This window comes from Macaca mulatta, chromosome 12 (genome assembly GCF_049350105.2).
Source record: "Macaca mulatta isolate MMU2019108-1 chromosome 12, T2T-MMU8v2.0, whole genome shotgun sequence".
NCBI lineage: Eukaryota > Metazoa > Chordata > Mammalia > Primates > Cercopithecidae > Macaca > Macaca mulatta.
This window is the reverse complement of record NC_133417.1, coordinates 80264351-80276238: the sequence shown is the minus strand read 5'-3', so window position 1 is coordinate 80276238 and position 11888 is coordinate 80264351. Positions and strand designations below refer to the sequence as shown.

At 40.3% G+C, this 11888-nt stretch overlaps 1 pseudogene; it reads left to right on the top strand.

Moving 5' to 3' along the window:
• Nucleotides 1-729: 729 nt before the first annotated feature.
• LOC106992652 (UDP-sugar transporter protein SLC35A5 pseudogene) lies at nucleotides 730-1662 on the top strand (annotated as a pseudogene).
• The last annotated feature ends 10226 nt before the right edge of the window (nucleotides 1663-11888 follow it).

The window sequence follows — 11888 nt, the reverse complement described above, 5'->3', positions numbered from 1 at the left end:
CTAGATTAATAAAGAAGAAAAGAAAGAAGAATCAAATAGACACAATAAAAAATGATAAAGGGGAGGCCGGGTGCTGTGGCTTATGCCTGTAATCCCAGCACTTTGGGAGGCCAAGGCGGGCAGATCACGAGGTCAGGAGATCGAGACCACAGTGAAACCCCATCTCTACTAAAAATACAAAAAAATTAGCCCAGCATGGTGGCAGGCGCCTGTAGTCCCAGCTACTCAGGAGGCTGAGGCAGGAGAATGGTGTGAACCCGGGAGGTAGAGCTTTCAGTGAGCCGAGATGGTGCCACTGCACTCCAGCCTGGGCGACAGAGAAAGACTCCATCTAAAAAAAAAAAAAAAAGATAAAGGGGTTCCACAATAGGCGACTTAGAAGCAGAGGCTCTTTTGCCTATACCTACTGTAACTTCTCCACCTATGGACCCTAAAGGCTACTGCTGCTACTACGGGGCCATACAGTTACTGTCTCAGCTCTGGGATGCAATTAAAAAACAGTCAAATGGAAAAACAGTGCTGTAGTCATCTTATAATATACCCCATGTCAACAATGTATACATTCCTGCTAGGTGCATATTCATTGCTTTAAGCTCAAGTCACATATTACTGGTGAAGTATACTGCCAATGAAGAAAACAAGTATGATTATCTTCCAACTACTGTGAATGTGTGCTCAGAACTGGTGAAGCTAGTTTTCTGTGTGCTTGTGCCATTCTGTGTCATAAAGAAAGGCCATGGCTGTTGTCTTCTCAAATTTTAGAATTATAACAACAGCTCTTCTATTCAGGATAGTGCTGAAGAGGCATCTAAACTGGATCCAGTGGGCTTCCTTCCTGATTTTATTTTTGTCTATTTTGGCCTTGACTGCTGGGACTAAAACTTTACAGCACAACTTGGCAGGACATGGATTTCATCATGATGCCTTCTTCAGCCCATCCAATTCCTGCCTTCTTTTCAGAATTGAGTGTCCCAGAAAAGACAATTGTACAACAAAGGAATGGACTTTTCCTGAAGCTAAATGGAACACCACAGTCAAGGTTTTCAGTCACGTCCATCTTGGCATGGGCCATGTTCTTATTATAGTCCAGTGTTTTATTTCTTCGATGGCTAATATCTATAATGAAAATATATTGAAGGAAGGGAACCAGCTCACTGAAACCATCTTCATACAGAACAGCAAACTCTGTTTCTTTGGCATTCTGTTTAATGGGCTGACTCTGGGCCTTCAGAGGAGTAACTGTGATCAGATTAAGAACTGTGGAATTTTTTATGGCCACAATGCATTTTCAGTAGCCCTTATTTTTGTAACTGCATTCCAGGGCCTTTCAGTGGTTTTCACTCTGAAGTTCCTGGACAACATGTTCCATGTCTTAAGGGCCCAGGTTACCACTGTCATTATCACAACAGTGTCTGTCCTGGTCTTTGACTTCAGGCCCTCCCTGGAATTTTTCTTGGAAGCCCCATCAGTCCTTGTCTCTATATTTATTTATATTGCCAGCAAGCCTCAAGGTCCAGAATACACACCTAGGCAAGAAAGGATCCGAGATCTAAGTGGCAATCTTTGAGAGAGTTCCAGTGGGGATGGAGAAGAACTAGAAAGACTTGCCAAACCCAAGAGTGATGAATCAGATGAAGATACTTTCTAACTGGTACCCAAATAGTTGGCAGCTTTCTCGAACCTTATTTTCACATTTTCAGTGTTTGCAATATTTATCTTTTCACTTTGATAAAGCAGAAATGTTTCTAAATCATAATATTATTTGCATATATCTAGCTACTCCCTAAATGGTTACATCCAAGGCTTAGAGTACTTAAAGGCTAAGAAATTCTAAAGAACTGATATATGAGTAACAATATGAAGAATTCATTAACATCTCAGTACTTGATAAATCAGCAAGATATATTTGCAGATTATTTTCCTTGGCCTTCAAGCTTCCAAAAAACTTGTAATAATCATGTCAGCTGTACCTTATATATACACATAGAGATCAATTTGCCAGATATTCACAATTACGTAGTTCTGGTTCACATGCCAAAGTCTTCCCTTTTTTAACATTATAAATATATAGGTTGTCTCTTGAATTTTGAGGCCCTAGAGATAGTCATTTTGAAAGTAAAGAGCAATGGGATCCTTTCTAAAAATGTTGCTTGAAGGACCTAAATACCTGGCCATACCATAGATTTGGGATGATGCAGTCAGTGCTAAATATTTTGCTGAAGAAGCAGTTTCTCAGACACAAAAATCTCAGAATTTTAATTTTTAGAAATTCATGGGAAATTTGATTTTTGCAATAATATTTTGATGTTTTAAATGTTGATTCCCTAGTCACCATAGTTACCACTTGTACTTTAAGTCATTTAAACGAGCCATGATGGGACATTTTTAGTTTGAGTATTACAAAATCTTGATGTCATTACTCCTGAATTATTACATTTTGGAGAATAAGAGGGCATTTTATTTTATTAGTTGCTAATTCAAGTTGTGACTATTGTATATCATTCCAAGAGTTGAGATGCTGGCTTCAGAATCATACCAGATTGTCAGTAAAGCTGATACCTAGGAGCTTTTAAAGGGATCCTTTCAAAAGGATCACTTAGCAAACATATGTTGGCTTTTACTGATATATGAATATTATTACTCTAAAAATAGAAAGACCAGTAATATATAAGTCACTTTACAGTGCTACTTCACACTTATAAGTGCATGGTATTTTTCATGGTATTTGCATGCAGCCAGTTAACTCTCATAGATAGAGAAGTCAGGTGATAGATGATTTTTAAAATGAGCAGACAAAAGTGACTTGCTCAGGGTCGTGCAGCTGGGTGATGATAGAAGAGTGGGCTTGAACTGGCAGGCCTGTATGTTTACAGACTACCATACTGTAAATATGAGCTTTATGGTGTCATTCTCAGAAACGTATACATTTCTTCTCTCCTTTCTCTTAAGTTTCATGCAGATGAATATAAGGTAATACTGTTAAATAATTCATTTGTGATATCCACAATAATATGATTGGCAAGAATTGGTGGAAATTTGTAATTAAAATAATTATTTTTTTAAAATGATAAAGGGGATATCATAGCTGACCCCACAGAAATACAAACTACCACCAGAGAACATTACAAACACCTTTATGCAAATAAACTAGAAAATCTAGAAGAAATTGATATATTCCTGAACACATACACCCTCCCAAGACTAAACCAGGAAGAATTCCAACCCCTGAAGAGACCAATAAAAGTTCTGAAATTGAGGCAGTAATTAATACCTAACAACCAAAAAAAACCCAGGATCAGACAGGTTCACAGCTGAAAAAACATCAATATGTCAAACGAGTACATACATCCCATGTTTATGGCAGCAGTATTCACAATAGCAAAGATATAGAATCAACGGATAGGAGTTCATCAATGGATAAATGGGTAAAGAAAATGTAGTACATATACACACAATGGAATGCTATTTGACCATAAAAACTGAAATCATGTCATTTGCAGCAACATGGATGGAACCAGAGATCATTATGTTAAGGAAAATAATGCAGGTACAGAAAGACAAATATTGTATGTTCTCACTCATATGTGGGAGCGAAAAATGTTGATCTCATGGAGGTAGAGAATAGAACGATAGTATCCAGAGGCTGGGAAGTGTGTATGGCGGGGGGGGGGCGGGGTAAAGAGAGATTGATTAATGGCTACAAACATAAAGTTAGATAGAAGGAATAAGTTCTAACGTTTAGTAGCAAAGTTGGGTGTCTGTAGTTTATACCAATATGTTGTATATTTTTAAATAGCTAGAAGAAAAGACTTGAAATGTTTCCAATACATAGAAATGATAACTACTCAAGATGATAAATAGCTCCAATACCCTGGCTTGATTATGACACAATCTATGCATGTGACAGAATATCACATGTGCCCTATAAATATATAAAATGTTACGTATCAATAGAAAATTCATTATAAAAATAAAAGAAACATGTTGTAATAGCATGTTCTCAGCAACAACAAAAAAGAACAGGGAAAGAACTCTGCAACTGCCTTTTATACTATCCTTTGATAATCCTGCTAATTTTATTTATCTAGTTATTTTGATGTTAATTCTTAACGAGCATTAAAATTGTGTCTACTTTAATGTGGAATTTCATGTTTGTCAGAATATGTTTTGCCTAATGGTTTGAAAGAGAGAGTAAGTCTGAAAACCAAAGGACAGAAAAGGAAGAATAAAGTGATTTTAAAACAATTTTGAATTGGTGTTAAGAAGTAGTAAAGGCAAAAGAAAAGCCATTCATAAAAGCTTGGATAAATTAAAAAGTCATCAAAACAGCCTACTTTGCCTGGGATGGAGAGGGCTCCTAGGATGAGGGACATACAGTGCTGAAGCCAGGATAGTCTGGGGCAAGCAGGGATGACTGGGCATCCTGGAGAGAGCCTGAGGTGTTATGGAATGCATGCTATGTGCACCTTATTACTGCCTAAACCCGGAGTGTTCTGAATTCTGAAACCCATGTGTCCATAAGAGGTCTGAATACACACATACTGTCTCTGGAAGGGACAAAAGCACTGGCCACAGCATCTGGGAAAGAAATGGGTGGCTAGAAAACAGGGACAGGAGAGAGAGTTTTTCACTGCAAATTATTTGCATCTTTATAAATACTGAAATTATTGGGGGGAAATGTGGTCAGCATTAATTTGGGGTCTCTATGCATCTGAAACAATTAAGTTTCCTGGTTGTTTATAAAATCAGTGATTTCCAGTACCACTTCAAATTACTCCCTTACTCTTTTTTGGCCATGTGTACTATTACTATGGACTGAATTCTTCCCCCAACAAATTTATATACTGAAATCCTGAGCTCCAATTTGATGGTATTTAGAGGTAAAGCCTTTGGGAGATAATTAGGTTATATGAGGTAATGAGGGTGGGTCCCTTATGATGGGATTAATGTCCCTATAAGAAGAGACACTAGAGATCTTACTGTCTTCTTCTCTGCCCTCTCTTCTCCTCTCTACTCCTCTCTTCTCTTCTCCTCTTCTCTCTCTCTGTCATTCTGCCATATGTGGACGTATCAAGAAGGCAGCCATCTGCAGGCCAGAAAGAGAGAGCCTTCACCAGAAACTGCATCACCCAGCACATTGATCTTGAACTTCCCTGTCTCCAGAACTGTGAGAAAATAAACTGTCATTGAAACCAAAAGAATTATATTTTCACTAATTGACTTTTAACTTTGCTTAATGATATTTGACGCATGACATATTGATCAGGATATTTCATTTTGTGTATAGGACACCATATGTGTAGGATACCAAGTAAGACTAAGGCCTTACTTTGGTCCCTGGCCTCAAGAAGCTCACACCAATGATGAAGAAAGTGAATGTATGGAGGGTGGGGTGGAGAATAAAAGATATCAAAGGAAAAACTTTCATTATAGCATCACTTTTAATAGTCAAGTTTGAAAACAACCTCAATTTGGAAAATAATTATGTAATAAATAATTATGTAATAAATACAAATATAATTACTAATAAGTCATAGCATTACACATGGTAAATCATTGTGTAGCCATTTATATTTGGTTTATGAGGAATTTTATATGCTATAGAAATTTTTACGTTGTAATATTAAGTAAAAAACTGGAACACGAAATTATATGTGCAGTATAGTAACAGCTATCTTTAAAAAATAGGAAAAACAGTGTAGTTGTCTTTGGGTGGCAGAGTTATGGATGACTTCTTTCTACTTTTCTATATTTTTTGATGACCACTATTTTTACTATAGCAACACCTAATGAGACACTATTTTAAGCATTGTATACATTTAACTTACTTAATTTCTCAAAACCCCTTTGAGTTAGGTATGTTGTTATCTCTGCTTTGTAGAAAAGTGAAGAGCAGACTTAGAGTAAATTTCCCATCACACAGCTATTAGGTTGTGTAGCCAGGATTTGAATTCAATCTGGCTGCAAGGCTATATGTGTCCTATAATAAACATGTATTAGTTCTTATTACTGGAAGCCTTCTAATACTTTTTAAAAGGAAGTACACACAATTTGCCACAGGAATTCAAAGGAAGAAGCCCTGCATCCTGGGAATTAGGGAAATCTTAGGAGAAAGGTTGGGTGAGATTTAAACGTGCATTAATTGAAGGAAGGGCATGTCAGATAATGGAACGGCAGGAGCTAAAACAGTCAAATTTAACATTGATGGCCTGCAAACGATGAAGATACATTGTTTTTGTGCCTGTCGTTTACGTTATTTGGTGTCTTTAATCATTCTGTGTCTCCTGGGAGTGCCTATTTTGCTCCTGCACAGAGCTTGCTTTTCCCCCAAAATCCAATACCGCTTCAGAAAATGTCAGAACCAAAAGGTGTAATCTTGGACAACCTCCCATTCAGAGCAAGGACCCCTTTATACAATTCTTAACAAAAAGCTCCTCTATGTCACTAAAGAGCCCATTTCATTTTTAGAAAACTGTAAATCGTTAGAAAATTCTTCTTTATATACGGGCTTAAATCTAATGCTCCAAAACTTTTAACATTGGTCTGGTTTGTCCCCAGAGGTATTCAAAGTAACACTAAGCACTCCTTAGTTCCTGGGCCCTCAGTTATCAGACTCATCTTGATCTTTTCTTCCCCATGATACAAATCGTAGTTTCTGTCTGCAATTTTCCATGGGACTTGATGCTCAGATCCTTCCCATCATCACTCATTCTTTTCAGGAAACACTGCAGTTTTAGAATGATCCATTTAACATGTTGACTCAAAATTGAACAAGGACCCTCATATGCAGAGAATCGTGAAATAACTACCTATCATGATCTGGGCCCCATCTATTAATGCAGCTTGACTTAGAAGCCTCTTTATATTATTGCCTCTTGTAAGATGTCATCAACCGAAACTACTGTATTTGTTTTTCTTTTTTTTTTTTGAGACGGAGTCTCTCACTGTCACCGGGGCTGGAGTGCAATGGTGCGATCTCAGCTCACTGCAACCTCTGCCTCCTGGGTTCCAGCGATTCTCCTGCCTCAGCCTTCTGAGTAGTTGGGATTACAGGTGCACACCACCATGCCCAGATAATTTGTGTGTGTGTGTGTGTGTGTGTGTGTGTGTTTTTAGTAGAGACAGGGTTTCACTAAGTTGGCCAGGCTAGTCTCGAACTCCCGACCCCATGATCCACCCTCCTCTGCCTCCCAAAGTGCGATTACAGGCATGAGCCACCACACCTGGCCAGATCTTTTTAACATATATCTGTGTGACACTAGGTATTCTTAAATATAGATTTTATTATTTATTCTGCTCAAGAAGGAAGAATATGATCCTGGCGTTTGGATGAAAAAGAAATCCAATAATGGAATTTGACAGTTTTCACTTCTCAGAGTAGGCCATACACTAAATCACTGGGTTTTGGACATTGAGAAGAAAACAGGGAGGTTGTGTCATGACTTTGCAGATCCAGAGGTTAAAGCGTTTTTATTTTCTGGGGATATATGGGAGAGATTTTTTTTAAAATCTGCCTTTCCCTTGCAGGATAGAAGAAAGACACTAGTTTCCACCAAGGGCCTACTGAGAGCACTGTAATATCTCATATTTTGTGAGGGGCAGCATTTGCTCCAAGTGTTGTGTGTGGGCCCTGGACAGGTGTTCATCTCTGACGACATTGTCACTGATTCAGGCAAAATTAGAGGAAAGATAAGAACAACGACTTTTATGAAAAAGCCCTTGGCCGGGTGCAGTGGTTCATGCCTGTAATCCCAGCACTTTGGGAGGCAGAGGCAGGTGGATCACAATGCCAGGAGATCAAGACCATCCTGACTAACACAGTGAAACCCCGTCTCTACTGAAAATACAAAAAAAATAGCCAGGTGTGGTGGTGGGTGCTTGTAGTCCCAGCTACTCGGGAGGCTGATGCAGGAGAATGACCTGAACCTGGGAGGCAGAGGTTGCAGTGAGCCGAGATTGTGCCACTGCACTCCAGGCTGGGCGACAGAGAGAGACTCTGTCTCAAAGAGAAAAAAAAGAAAAAAGAAAAAGTCCTCTACCTTGTTTGGTTGACAAAGCCTTGTACTAGTCATTTCCTGCTTTCTTTTCTGTGCCTTCCTGTGACACTGGAGTTTCAGCAGAATTTCCCTGAGATGTAACAAACATCCAGTCTCATATTACTCAATTAGCTTGGGCTAAACTTAAATGTAAAGCACTGTTCTGCCTTGTCCAGGATTATTCTGTTTTATTTCACCTGCCATTAAGAGGACTGCCATGGCAGGCTTTGAGGGGGACTCTCACATGATATGGCAAAGACCAGCTGAACATAGTGTTCACAAAATACTCTGTTTCTCTTTCTTTATTGGCATACAAATACACTGTATTTCCCAGTTCCCCTTCTATTAGGGGTGGGCGGGTAGTTGAGATCTCCTAGGCTGTGGCTAGAAGGCTAAGGCTTTTAAGAAGTAGGCATGTCCCCTGCATGCTCTCAATCTCCTTCCACTGGCAGGAGGCAGTGAGGCCCTAGGGGATCACTGAGCCACAAAATGGAAGGTTTGGTCTTTGAACCACCTTCTGGAAGACAGCCACCTACCAACCTGAAACATGTCTCTTGGTTTGTTGTCTGGATGAGAAATCAACTTCTATTATGCTTGGGCCATTGTTATATTTTGGGTTCTAACTGTTACAGCAGCTGGTGACATATTTAGGTTGGTGCAAAAGCAACTGCAGTTTTTGCTATTACTTTTAATGGCAAAAACCGCAATTACTTTTGCACCAACCTAATACGCATAATCTTGACCTTTTCATTCTGTTAAACTGGTTCAGTTTAAGCTATTCTCTCTCTGCGCCATATTTCCTTGGAAAAGCAGCCTCTTTTACGGCCTGAGCCTTCAGTCTTTCTCTCATCTTTCTCAATTTTGAATTGACACTGTCTCCTCACAGTCATCTGAATTCAGTATATACACGTTGGATAAGAACTTGTCCAGAGATAGTCCCCAACTAGTTTTTCCTTTCTCGGTCCTGGGTGGCAAAGCTGAACCATGGCGCTGAGCCAGCATACTTCCTGTGCCTGCCTCTTTACTTATGTATGTTGTTTCTCAGAAGCAAATAAAGTTACATATAAGACAGGGCTAAAAAATGTAAAAGCACTAGAGCAGCAGTTTACAGATGCCAGTTCACAGACCTGAACTGAGCTGTCTTCGTCAGAATTGCCTGGGAAGAATTTTTGAAAATAGAGATTCATGGCCCTCACACTCAGATATTTCGATTTCATGTTTCTGAGGGAGGTGACCAGGAATCTGATTTTCGAAGTATCTTCATGACTCCGATGCATAACCACTGTCCTAGACAATATCTTGTCAGGGTCAGCATTAGTGCTAGCAAATATTAACAGTGAAGCATCCCATGATGGCCAGCAAAGCATAGTGGGTAAGAGCTAGGAATCTGAAGTCAGACTTGAGTCTGAGTCCAGGTACCATCACTAATAAGCTGTGACTTTGATAAACTTACTTAATGTCTCTGAATCTCAGTTTTCTCATCTGGTACCTGGACTTAAAAATGCACAATAACAAACTTAAATGAAATAGTGACTGTAAAGTCCCTGGCTTAGAGAAAAGAAGAGCTAAATAAATAATAGGGGTGTGTGTGTGCATGTGTGTGTGTGTGTGTGTGTGTGTGTGTGTGAAAGAGAGAGAGAGAGAGAAGTTCATTTACAGAGATGACAGTTGTAACGACTTCCATACTGGGTAAGAACAGCATTGGAAGAACACTGCATGTTTAGATCTTCCTCCCACAGATCACATTACCCCTCATAAACTACTCTTGGGGGCTGGTTTTGCTGCTCCCACCACTACTGGAAGTAACCACCACAGGGAGTGATTTTGCCCCTGTCTGATCTTTTGAATCTAACCACAATTTGGGTTTCCCCTCCCTCCTTCTTTAAGGAAAAACAAAGTGGAACCAGGCCCAATAGTCTGATGCACGAGTCCAGCCCTTGTACACAAGGAGCATAGGGCAATCTCAGCACCCCCTGAGTACAAAGCAGGTCCCATTCAGGGAAGCTGGCCTCCTGCTCTCTGCTGACCCCAACACTGGGTGCCCTGGCTTCCTAGCTGCTGGAAAAAGCTCTTTTCACATCACCCAGGACCTCCAACAGGCCTCCTCCCTCTGGCCCCTCTCCTCCAGCTCCGGGATGCAGGCCCTTTGACTGAAGATGTAAGAGCTGGCTTGACCCCTCTCTGTCACTTGCCTCCTGTACAATCCTGGACTCGTCACTTAATCTCTCAGAGCTTGTCTCCTGATCTGTAGACTCATCAGTTTCACAGGGTTTTCATGAGGATTAAGTAAGCTAATACACATGAACATGTCTTGCAACTGGAAAGCGCCATGTGAGTGTAATGTATTAATGCTAGCATCAGTTAGCATGTAGCAGGAGGACACAAACCCCACCGCAGCATCACATCCAGTATACTCTGCTTTTCTAATGAACTAGTATCCTACTTCCTGTTTCTTCAAGGCAACTTGATGAAAACCAAAGGATTATTCTGCTTTAGCTTAGTTCACTTTCCCAAGTTAGAGTAAAGAATGTTTGTAAACCCTCAGAAAGCCCCATTGTGTCACATCTGTCCCAACTGTCCATTGATTCTTCACAAATTCACAGTGAACTGAGGAAGCTGGATTTTACTACAGGAAGGTCTATGCTCAGGGTAAGGGAATCTTTGGGTTAGAAAAGTGATCCTAGAAGACACTACTAGGAATTGCCAAAGGACTTTTAAGAATTAAGGAAGAAAAATTAATTTAGGTTCTGGGTCAATGAAGGACTGACACAAAAATCAGAAGCTTTTACTTCCAGAACTGCCATAAGCTCGTGGGGAAAAGACTTCACCATGCCTCAGTTTCTTTGCCTCGAAAATGGAGGTAACAATCTGCCCTCCCACTACTCCATAGAGTTTTTAGGGGGGTAATATAAAATAATTACAATACAAAAATAATGTTGAGTACCTACTGTATGCCAGACACTGTTTTCAGTAGTTTATGCTTAAATCTTCGGAACAAACTCATGTGGTCAGCACTATTACCCCATTTTATAGCTGGGGTAAACCAGCTATAAGGAAACCCATAAAGGAACAATAGCTTTCAAAGTGCTTATTGATGATTATCATGATTAAATATAAATGTTCAAGGGGAAGGGCATAGGACTCACACTTGTAATCCCGGCACTTTGGGGGATCGAGGTGGGAGGATCACTTGAGCCCAGGAATTCGAGACCAGCCTGAACAACATGGCGAAATCCTGTCTCTACCAAAAATGGAAAAAATAGCTGGGCATGGTGGCACACGCTTGTAGTCCCAGCTACTCGGAAGGCTGAGGCGGGAGGATGGTTTGAGCCCAGGAGGCATAGGTTACAGTGAGCTGAGATTGCACCACTGCACTCCAGCCTAGGCCACACAGCAAGACTGTCTCAAAACTAAATAAATAAATACATTTCAGGCAGTATATTTCTGCCTCGTGGCACCCTATGAAGACATGGGCTTTTACTAACCAGATGATAGAGACTGTCAAGTGAGATGAAGTTTTCTGGGTTCCCCTTAGAGCAAGACCCTTCACAGTAGCACATGTTAAACATGACTGCTCCAAAAGGCGGACATCCATGGGTTAAGGTAAAGGACTCTAGGTGTCATCAAACTAGAATGGGGTGCGATGGATGGATCCTCGTCCATTTCATGGAGGACAGTAGGAGTCAGAACACAAGGTGACCTCCTCTATTCTTTTGTTGATTTCCCCTTCTCCACCCTGCCCAGGTCACGAATACCCTCCTCCCTAATTCTCTTTCTCCCAGGAATACTGTTTCTCTTCTTCCAGCTGCTAAGGAAAGGGGGGTAGACAAAACTCTGCATTACATCATGGAG